The sequence below is a fragment of the Etheostoma spectabile genome, chromosome 17 (genome assembly GCF_008692095.1).
Source record: "Etheostoma spectabile isolate EspeVRDwgs_2016 chromosome 17, UIUC_Espe_1.0, whole genome shotgun sequence".
NCBI classification, from domain to species: domain Eukaryota; kingdom Metazoa; phylum Chordata; class Actinopteri; order Perciformes; family Percidae; genus Etheostoma; species Etheostoma spectabile.
Genome location: NC_045749.1, coordinates 21,764,758 through 21,774,942, shown reverse-complemented (window position 1 = coordinate 21,774,942; position 10,185 = coordinate 21,764,758). Strand labels below are relative to the sequence as shown.

Below are 10,185 nucleotides of genomic sequence, written 5' to 3'. Positions count from 1 at the left end.
AGGTGCGTTGCACCTGAACTTAAGGCCCCAAAGTGTTTTCTTTTTCTTTAAAATAGCTGTCTCAGACCGCATGAATTTGCCCTTGAGGGGTAATCAACTTCACTATGACCTTCTACAGGGGCCCGGAGATAAAAATCTAGTTGAAGGCCTTTATTATTTCTGGTTGTATTGTGCTCATAAAGTGCAAAAATAGGGGCGTCAATAGGGGCCCGCAGCCCATTGTTGACCCCATATGGATCCATCCGGCCCCATGATTTACACAAACATACGTAGATACTAAGGTCTCTGAGGATTTCTATACCAAAAGAATATAATATGAACTGTCTTTTCCCATTAATAAGGGATTTTTCTCCCATATATTGAATGCTTTGTCCTGATGGTTTAAGAGTGTAAATATGCTTTTCCTATCAGCATTGCTACCTCACTTCCCCCTCTTTTCTTGTGTAGTGATAATATTACCCTACCACATTATTTTTGAATATGTAGTCAGTAATTTGAAAATTCCAAGACAAAACATAAAGTGGTCTTCCTTTAGACTCACATAATGTATTTGTCCCAGTATGTATTTAAATGGTACCCCGTGTACTTAATAATAACACTGTAATTTGTGGGTTGTGTCGTAAAGCAATACCATATTTTGCTATCTTGAGCAACAAGTGGTCAAATTTAAAGGGGCACTTCACCAATTTTAACCATGAAGTTTAGTTGACTCATTTCAGGTGTAGCCCTATAATCACGTAATTTTCATCCTGGGAAAACAGTTGTGTAACATCTTCTGGCTCTGGAGGGAGTCTTAAAAAAAAAAAATGAAACATGCCATGGAGTTAGATTTTTGGGAAGTGTGGGATCTAGTGTTTTTGTAACTTGGCTGAAAAAAAGAAATTCATGATAGCTCAGCCGCTACTGCTTCGATTTCAACTTTTATATATAAATATATATATATATTTAAACATAATATACAGTATATTTTTTTAAATACATATATACTATATACATATACACTGTATATAAATATACAGTACATATACATGCATATATATATATACATATATATACATATACACATATTTATGAGGTAATGTGTGTATTATTATATATATATATATATAGTCCCCTAACCTTTTAAACGGCATTATTAAATGGATGCAGTGTTCCTTTAAGGGTGAATAAATCATATTCCCTATTACATAGTATTAGATATAGAAGTAATCCAACATGGGAATGGAGATATATTTCCTTCTTTATAGAGCTGTGTAGATTGAATTATAACTTTATGTCATCACTATTATTATTATTATTATTATTATTACGTTTTTAAGTCAAGGCTCAATAAGCAATGTCAGGCAAACCATTTGGAAACGGGCCAACAGGCATTCAGTCAGTATTATGAAGATGAGACAGACAGTCAGGCAGTTGGCACAGCTATGACGGCTGGATTGTAAATAGAACAAATCATCATTCTGGTGAGATGAAATACATAGAAACAACACACGAGCTGATGTTTTGAGCTTGTTTTCTGTAGTTGTACGGTTGTTTATCGACCCAGTAAACGAGCTGAGACTCATACTTTATGCTGCTACTTTATTTCAAATGCTTTCACCTGACCAAGTGAACTGTGCCAAAGGAGTAAACACTCCAGAGTTCAACTAAACCACTACTCGCACACACGCACACGCACACACACACACACACACGCACGCACACACACGCACACACGCACACACACACACACACACACACACACAATAAACGTGCCCTGAGGTTTGGGGCCAAGGATCATTGAGTTTTGTTCTTCCCCTGGAGCTGCTTTGACATTTTTTGTAGCATTAAAACTACATTTATTAAATGATATACTTTTTCTCTAAGAAAAAAGGCGTGCGCTTGCATCTGCAGTTCACAAAGAGAGAAAAAAAGGAAGGCATTTAAAAAAAAAAAAAAATACACAAATGTCAGGGCCATTTAAGACGCCCGACTTCCCGTTCGGATTATGTTTGATACGTGATACGAAATTAAAATGGAAACTCACTGGGATTGTATGCAAGTAAAGTTGTAATAACCGTTAATAGTTAGAGGGAAGACAAAATAGATACATAATCTGCAGAATACTTATAAATTAAACTTTGACTAATCTTTAACTTACTTTTAAATGGTTACACTATATTAACTTTACCACAGTTGAGTCAACTTATTCACAGGGTTCTGGTAACCGGGGATTACACAACACTTTTTGTATTGTGTTATCCATTTACCTGGAAGTTAGAAACTTCAGAATAAAGTCCCAACTAACAAAGCATGTAATATGTCCATGTGTCTAGCTGTAACCTATGTGAAGCTCACTTCAGTAAGAGTGACTAAAGGTCCATCTGGTGGCTGCTGTGCAGAAGTGCAGCACTAGGCTGACCAGAAAACCTTCTACATTAAACACAACATTTAACAAATTGTACTAATCCTGCTTATCCTAACAACTACTGGCCTTATTGTATGTTACAACAATGGCTAGCGTTATAATAACAACATTTAAATGGATGCACAACCATGTCATGAAGCCTAAACTGTTCATCACATTGACCTCGAATGCAACTGCAAATTGAGATGTCGCATCTCATGAACAACCCCATAACATCACATTATATCAATAATTCTATGCACAAACCCCGTTTTCATGCGTACATGTGTATTTGTGTGCACATTCAAGTCCTATATAAATATATAAATGGTATATCTAATACTAATAGATCTGTTTGAACACAGTTGGCAATTAATAATCTTAGTCCATCTCAACTGTTTTGATTTTGGATCAATCCAGCAACTATGTTTTTTTTTCCTGATTGCAAAAACAATGTATGGTGCCTTTAAAGTCTTTTGTATGATGGACTATTTTTGTTTTCTGTTTTGTATTTCTGTTGTGTCAAAAGTCAAATTTAACGCATTTTCTTTTACAAAAGCACACGCATCGAGACGAGGAATACCAGGGGCTGGACAGAAGAACGTGTGAAAGATGGAAAAGTAAAGTCCGAAAAAATGACAATGATCCCACAAACATATATTTATTTACCTGAACTTTTATTGCTCTATTCATACCCCTAATAGTCATTTTATCAGTGAGCGCTTTAGTCAAAAATTCCACGTCATCATTAGTTATCAGAACACTGACATGCAGGCCTTTTGCCAGTGTGTACTCACAGGAATCTGATATAATAATTATAATAATAATGATAACAATAATAAAAAAATTGAGAAATTACAATTTACACTCTGTACTGTTAGTAATCACTACACAGAGGCCCGAAATACACACACACACATACACACACGCACGCTCAGGACCTACAGTATTCATGCACAAATGGAGAGATGTCATAATGAGTGGGCTGCCAGTGCTGGACCAGCACCCTGAGCAGTTGGGGGGGGGGGGGGGGGGTATTGTATCATGATATATGATATGACATGACATGAATGTGACTATAAACCAGTGTGTAGTGTGAAATCATTTAAAAAGACGATTGGAAAAATTCATTGGGTTTAATGGTTTCAAGTTAAACCTGTGAGGCCTTTCATGTCTTTGATGGTAATGTATCTGATTCCTGTATTACAGCTACGTTTGACTCTTTGCAGCCCCTTTTCCAAATCTATTCTCAGCTTATCAGCTTCGGAGTCCATTGCACAATTTAATCATTTCAATTTTGTGTCCAACTCCCAAGAGATACAGGTGTATATTGATATTACGCTGTGTTATTGGGTTGTTTTGATCCGGCTGGCGTCTCTTGTGCTATGGCTCTGGTAGTATCGGGGGGGGGGGGGGGGGGGGGGGTCCTGTAGTACACAGAGTATTTAGAGCAGACCTTGGTGCCAGTGATTTTCTGTGTGCTGTCCTCTTTCCAGGGCATGATGCACCTTCTTTGTTTTCAAAAGGCGTCTGAAGCATGTGTAGATGTCTTCTAAGAAATCCATGCGCCACAAGGGGGACACGTTAGGAAGGGTCACTAAGACTCTTTTCTCATCCACCTGTAGAGACATAGTAATGAGAAGTCTGCATTTCATCACTTGGAAGTTAATTTACTTTTTTACATTTTGACAAAACACAGATGAATGCTTTAATTCAAGTGAAAACCACACCGGTGCGTTACACACGTAATGCTGGGATTGAACAGAGAGAATGTCATTTCTCACTTGAATTCAAGAGTTGGTACCTTCGCATTGGTCATGCATGGAGGGAGGAACCCCGAGCACCTGGTAACTTTGCTGGACTTCTTTGGCAAATTACGAATTTGAAGACACATGCACACTGACAAATGAAAACCAGGTATCATATACCTGATCCAGTGGATCAGGTATATGAAGATCATCTGGTAAAAATAACGAGGGACCCGGGTCCCCCTCTTCATGGTAATCTGTCCGGCAGGGTTATAGAGCGCAGTGGTAGGCTAAGACCTCCTGTATCACAAACAAAGCGGTATGCTCTTTCTTTTATACCTCAGGCTATTAGAGAGCACAACAAGCACTTTAAACGTACATTTTTATTTTATTTTCATTTATATATTGTATTTATGTAGAATATTGTAGTGTATTTGTGGTATTGTATTTATTCTCTAGTTTTTAATGGGTAAGATGGCGAGTGTGAGCACTGTAATTTCCATTTCTATGGATGAAATAAACTTGACTTGACTTGACTGGTATAAGTACCCAAACATTCACCACTAAGCAGAAAAAAAGAAAACACACACTGGTGAATACAGCGTGCCCAGCGGACTGGACAGTCTCTGTGTTCTCTCTAGCTATCTTTTAAGAGACCTTCATTCATTCATTCATATTTATTATACAGGAAAGTGAAAAGTAACGTTACATTCCATTACAATCTAAACGGGCCTGACTCAGTTTAAAAACTGGTTTTCAGCAGGTTCCTGTTTTGCAGAAACATGGTTACAGCACATCGGGACAGACTTTTGTATGGGACATTGATATGGTCTAGACAGATTTGGACAACTAAAACAACAGTACAGTTACAAAAGGACAAAAGACATTTATAAAAGACATCCGCTCGGCTAGACTGATACGGACAGAGGCAGGGATGTTGGTCACTGGGACCTTCTGACCTTTCATTCTCATGGACCTCTCTGACCTCCATGGGGTGGAACGGACCCACAAGGAAGCTTCGGTTGCCGTCCAGTGTCACCACGGCCACGGCGGCATCATCAGCATGAGGATAAGTAATATGAATAATATGACAATATCAGTAAACGTTAAAAATATCAAAAACCTATGGAAAAAAACACCAAAAAAAAGCACCCACAACATTGAAAAAGTGACATAAATGTGGGAAAAAGCAATAATGTTGAAACGTTTTTTCTTCTTCATGGTTGACGGGAAGACAACACAAGGGTTAATTACAAGTATTTACACTCTTTACCAACTATACGTATCTAGACATTTATATTTTTCAGTTTTTTTTTTAGACGCTATATATTTATATTTATCACTCCACATGCACCCATATAAGCATTTAAGCATTTATTTAAATTCATAGAAATAATAACTTGACTTATCCGCTGTGTTTTTAATGGTTCCTGTGCTGTATTCTTTTAAACTGTGAACTTTGCACGTAATTTCATACTACAGTGCACTGTGGTAGGACAATAAAGAAATCTTTATTCTTGACTCTTAAATGTCCTTTCCCCAGCAGAGGGAGCTCCAGGATTACACGTCAAATGCGGTCATTAGAAAACACTTGAGTTGCAGAAGATGGCGCTGTTATTAGTCTGACTATAATGTCCTGACTGAAGCATGGACTGGAGTGGCAGGCTAATCCAAAGCCAGAGTACTCTTGTATTTTGTTAGCACACTTCCTGCACCAACTACCACCAAGTGTGAGCACATGATTCGACAGTTCCCAAACAGTCCAGGACACCTCAAATACAATTGGCGTGTCGACTTTTTGGTAATATTGTGCAATTTCTGAATGGTTCACCACTTTTTCACTTCTCCTTTTTGTGCTGAATGCATGCTGAACGTCAACAGCACAATGAGCCAGCATAACAAATGACCCCTTTTTTTTTTTTTTTAGGTGACCGCCACATGGAGGTCAGCTCCCTGTGGTGTAATAATATATTGAAATGGCCTGCCATGCCCTGACCAGACAGAACAAGATTTAACCAGCTCACGCCTGACTCTGGTTGTTTACCTCCAAACTTCACATGTTCAACACTACCTTCCAGCACTGCGCCAAAAGAGAAACTCAGTTGTGTTGACAGCGATGGCCTGAAGGCAGTTGAATGAAATGACTTAGATTTTCATAGTTATTCATTATAGTGAACTTTAGAAAGTATTGGCTATTGTGAGTGAAAGGCAACAGCTAACACTCCTCTGATGTTTTTGAGTATATTGTTTTTATGAAAATCACTCTCCATCAACAGTATGAGACACCTATTAATTAATCACTGAGACTGCAATACCAGTGTTACGACTATAACTGATGCATTGTCTACAGTAAATGCCTATGGTTGAGGGTGGGTGTGTCATAATCATAATCATAATCAGAAATACTTTATTGATCCCCGAAGGGAAAGTCTGTATTGCAGTTGCACAAAGTGTATAAATATCAAGTAGAAATTAAATAAAGAAATATGAGGAGTGTGGATATGTACGGTATTTACATAGTTAAAGGAATGGTATGATACAGTCTTTACATAATTAAGGAATTTTAATGGTGAACAGTAATAATAATAATAATAATAATAATAATAATAATAATGGTAGCATCAGAGTATTGCACCCATTTCAAGCCAGTGTTATTGCACAAAACTTATGTTAATACCAGTTTCAACCTCACAACACACACACACACACACTTGGGAAGTTTGGACTATATAAATGGGAACTGGGAATATATTTATACAGCGGATTAGATAAAATATTAAAAGATGCATGGCAGTGTGTCTTGCATGCTTATTTGTTTGCATGATATGCAAACAAAACAGTTACAATCACAAGTGTGGATAACTGTGAGCATACAGTACATGTAAATAATACACTCCTGCCGACCAACAAACAGACAATATTTCAGGGTATTTCTGCGATTATGATCTATAAACAATATATTATTAATTTTTAAGAACATACAATTGCAACCAAATAGGTGTTATAGTTTTGTGTCAACATAAACAATAACAGTTTGCCTTTAAGATTCTGTATGAAATATAAAGAGTATAACAAAGTCACATCTATTTACCAGGCAATTTTGCCAAGAAGTAGGAATTTTGACATTATCACGCTTCATGAACTATACGAAAATGTCTTATCTCAAATTCTGTATGCATAAAGTTAAACTTCAGACACTGACTTTTTAAAGAATACTGGATTTCTGACCCATGTGTGTCCAGAAATGTGTTTTTTTCCTTTTCTTCCAAGGGTAGAATATTCTAGGAATGTGACAGCATGGAGGGCAAACCAAATGGCATTCACGAATCCAAACATAAATAATAAGGTTTGAAATCTCGTTTGTTGACAACAAAGGCTTGGACGTGGGCCAACTGTCTGGAGTGGGAGACTGATCCAAGGACACTGACACTTTAACTGGGCACAGACAGGACAGGTGAGATAACTGTACTAAATACTTGTCAGAATGACTAGAACTGTTGGGTCCTTTATTCCAAATTATAGTGTGTTCTAGACCTACTCTATCTGTAAAGTGTCTTGAGATAACTCCTGTTATGATGCGACACTTTAAATCAAATTGAATGGAATAACAGACATTTGACATGGCACAGTGTATGCAACTGCAATCAATAAGATTTTAGGTTACACTGTTTATGAATGATTTGGTGAGGCATAATGGTGCTCTCCACCTTCCTACATTATAATCAGAAATCCACATCATGCCGTTCTGACATGCATTGTGGGAATAACAGACTTATAATGCATTTCTTATAATGACCTAGTGTGCAAATCTGAAACAACACAACTAAGCTAATAACAGTCATATAGGGCCAAATTACATTTGTTTTCCAAATCTAATAGATATATACTTCCAAAACTGAAATGTGATGACTTAGCACAAACAACACGACTACTTCAGTTAACGCCAAAGGATTTCTACACGTTTCTATGGGTGGCCAAGACATAAAGAAATGTAGTGGTAGACATTGTTGCTGGGTAAAGACTCAAACGCCCTTCGAAAAATCCTTCCTGAATGACTTTACAGGTTTGTGTACTGTCTCCACTACACACCAAATCCAGTATTTTTCCATCAAGTAGCGCGCTGGACCACGTGACCACAAAGGAAAGGAAAAAAAAAAAAAAATGCTGTCATGTTTGCATCCTCAATTGACAGCGGCGCGTGCATATTGCTCTCAAATGGCAACATTTTGCCCGCGCTACTACATTTTTTTCGTCCCCGCTCCTACTGACACCGTATATTTATGAAGTCCATAGTTCACTTTGGTACTGTTGCCCACTCGGGGAACAAATTCTCCTCCAGGTCGTTTTTCTAACCCCGTGCGTTCGTGATCATGTAACCACTCCCACTCGTGGCTGGTGGAAAATTACCAGCTTACAAGCAACAGGCAAATGAATGGTACTTGCGGTTTATCACATCATTCAACCTAACAGTGAACCTCCATATAGACACCGTCCTTTCAGCTTATATGTTGCTTTTAAAAGTAGTAACGCCTTCAGAGTATTAAGGGAATATTAGTTCTACGCCTTGTATTGTTCGCACGTGCAGTAACGCTATGTAGCATGTATATGTATAAAGGTATTATATAACTTGAGCCTTAGGAATAGCTATAAACCGTGGTCGCTTACTTATTCGCAATTCTGATAAGCGGAGTCATGTACAAGTCCATTCTGACTGCATGGGAGTCTGCCCTCTTTTTCTCTCCGGGCGGAGTGGTCGCGTGGGCGCTTGAGCGAATTGAAATAAACTGACAGCTCAGTCATTCAATAGGACACCAAGTAGGAAGTCTCCGCCGAAGCCGTAGCCAATCACAACGCGGTGTGGGCGTAACCCCAGTCCAAACTTTACGCGGCGCCATCGGCTGAAAACTAAACCGAGATGGAATCTCCCAGTCTGAACCGGTTTCAACCGGTTGCGAGTTAGTTGCTTGAGAGAGGAGAGGAGGCGCAGGCACACAACCTCTACACCGCCCCGCTGGAAAATTATTAGAGTAACGAATTAATTAGTGAATCAAGGTTTACTCAGTTTCGTAAAATGTATCGGAGTAAAATATTGTTGGGTTTGCCGTGATTGTAGTTTCAGTGGTTCTAACCAGCCAGATATCACTCATTGCTGGAGCTGGAGATAGTACTCAACGCTGCAGAAATAGGAAATCTTTTCTATCAACAGTGATACTGAATTAATCACTAGCTATATCTTTTAGCTTCTTTGGCAAACGCCACTCTTTTCAGTCAGAGCCTTGGACTTTCGGTAGGTAACTGGGATGAAGTGCAAACCTGCCACGCCGTGATTAACGTTTCTTGGCTTTTTACCTGTAACGTTACAATGAATAACCTGCATGTTGGTGTTGTTGGTATAAGTTGTGCTATATTATACTTTACGCTGCCTGTCATAATGCTTCTGAAAAGACACGCTAACGTTAATTCAGAACGCAGTAGTATCCGCGGGATAACCAAAAAGCTAGCTATCGACTGCTCGCTAGCTAGCATTTAACGTTACCGCTTTATAAGGATTAGCAAACGTTGGCTGCCAGAAAAGAGTGCTGTTACTTAACAAAATGCACGACTAACGGAGTCTACACCTTGCAAGGTTAGCTACTTGCGCGACTGCAGATGCATACGACACAAAACGCTGTATGGTTAAATCCGTGCCTCTCACCCCAGCATCATCACTCCTGTGTCTGATGTGAGCGGATGTCAAGTTGGTGTTGCTCCGTAGCTACCTAGCGGTAGCCAACGTTAACTTTAGCTCTGCGTAACGTTACTGTAAAGCATCTCGAAACTGGAGCTAGCTACTATTGGGACTAATCATGGGTGTATTAAGACCACCAACCGTCGCCTGTGTTCCTGAAGTGTAGCCGCAATAAAGAGCGCCAACTTCTCTTAACGGTGTTAAAGGAGACGGACTAAAATGAATGTATGGGCGCCCTCCGTCCCTGGTATCCTTAGTGGGAGTGGTTGCACTCAGCAGTGAATGACCCCATGTGAACGGTTTGTGCGACACACTGCTAACCA

The 10,185-nt window shown here is 38.9% G+C and overlaps 1 protein-coding gene and 2 long non-coding RNA genes across 4 annotated transcripts in view; 1 reads left to right on the top strand and 2 right to left on the bottom strand.

Annotated features, from left to right (window-relative positions):
- Positions 1-5,979: 5,979 nt before the first annotated feature.
- The window catches only part of LOC116705760 (uncharacterized), a 20,871-nt gene continuing 16,665 nt past the window's right edge, over positions 5,980-10,185 (bottom strand). Inside the window, exon 3 of the long non-coding RNA XR_004336024.1 lies at positions 5,980-5,990. This is a non-coding gene — a long non-coding RNA (uncharacterized LOC116705760). The remainder of the gene's footprint in view (positions 5,991-10,185) is intronic.
- LOC116705761 (uncharacterized) lies at positions 7,807-8,951 on the bottom strand. Its single transcript, XR_004336025.1, has 2 exons — positions 8,800-8,951; positions 7,807-8,254 (listed from the first exon to the last, which is right to left on the bottom strand). It is a non-coding gene; the product is annotated as an uncharacterized LOC116705761 (long non-coding RNA).
- xpo1b (exportin 1 (CRM1 homolog, yeast) b) overlaps positions 9,100-10,185 on the top strand; it is a 27,942-nt gene continuing 26,856 nt past the window's right edge. Inside the window, exon 1 of one of the 2 annotated variants that reach the window (XM_032542123.1) lies at positions 9,100-9,421. The gene's annotated coding sequence lies outside the window, so the exon portion shown is untranslated. The remainder of the gene's footprint in view (positions 9,422-10,185) is intronic. The other variant, XM_032542124.1, reaches the window with a different exon arrangement.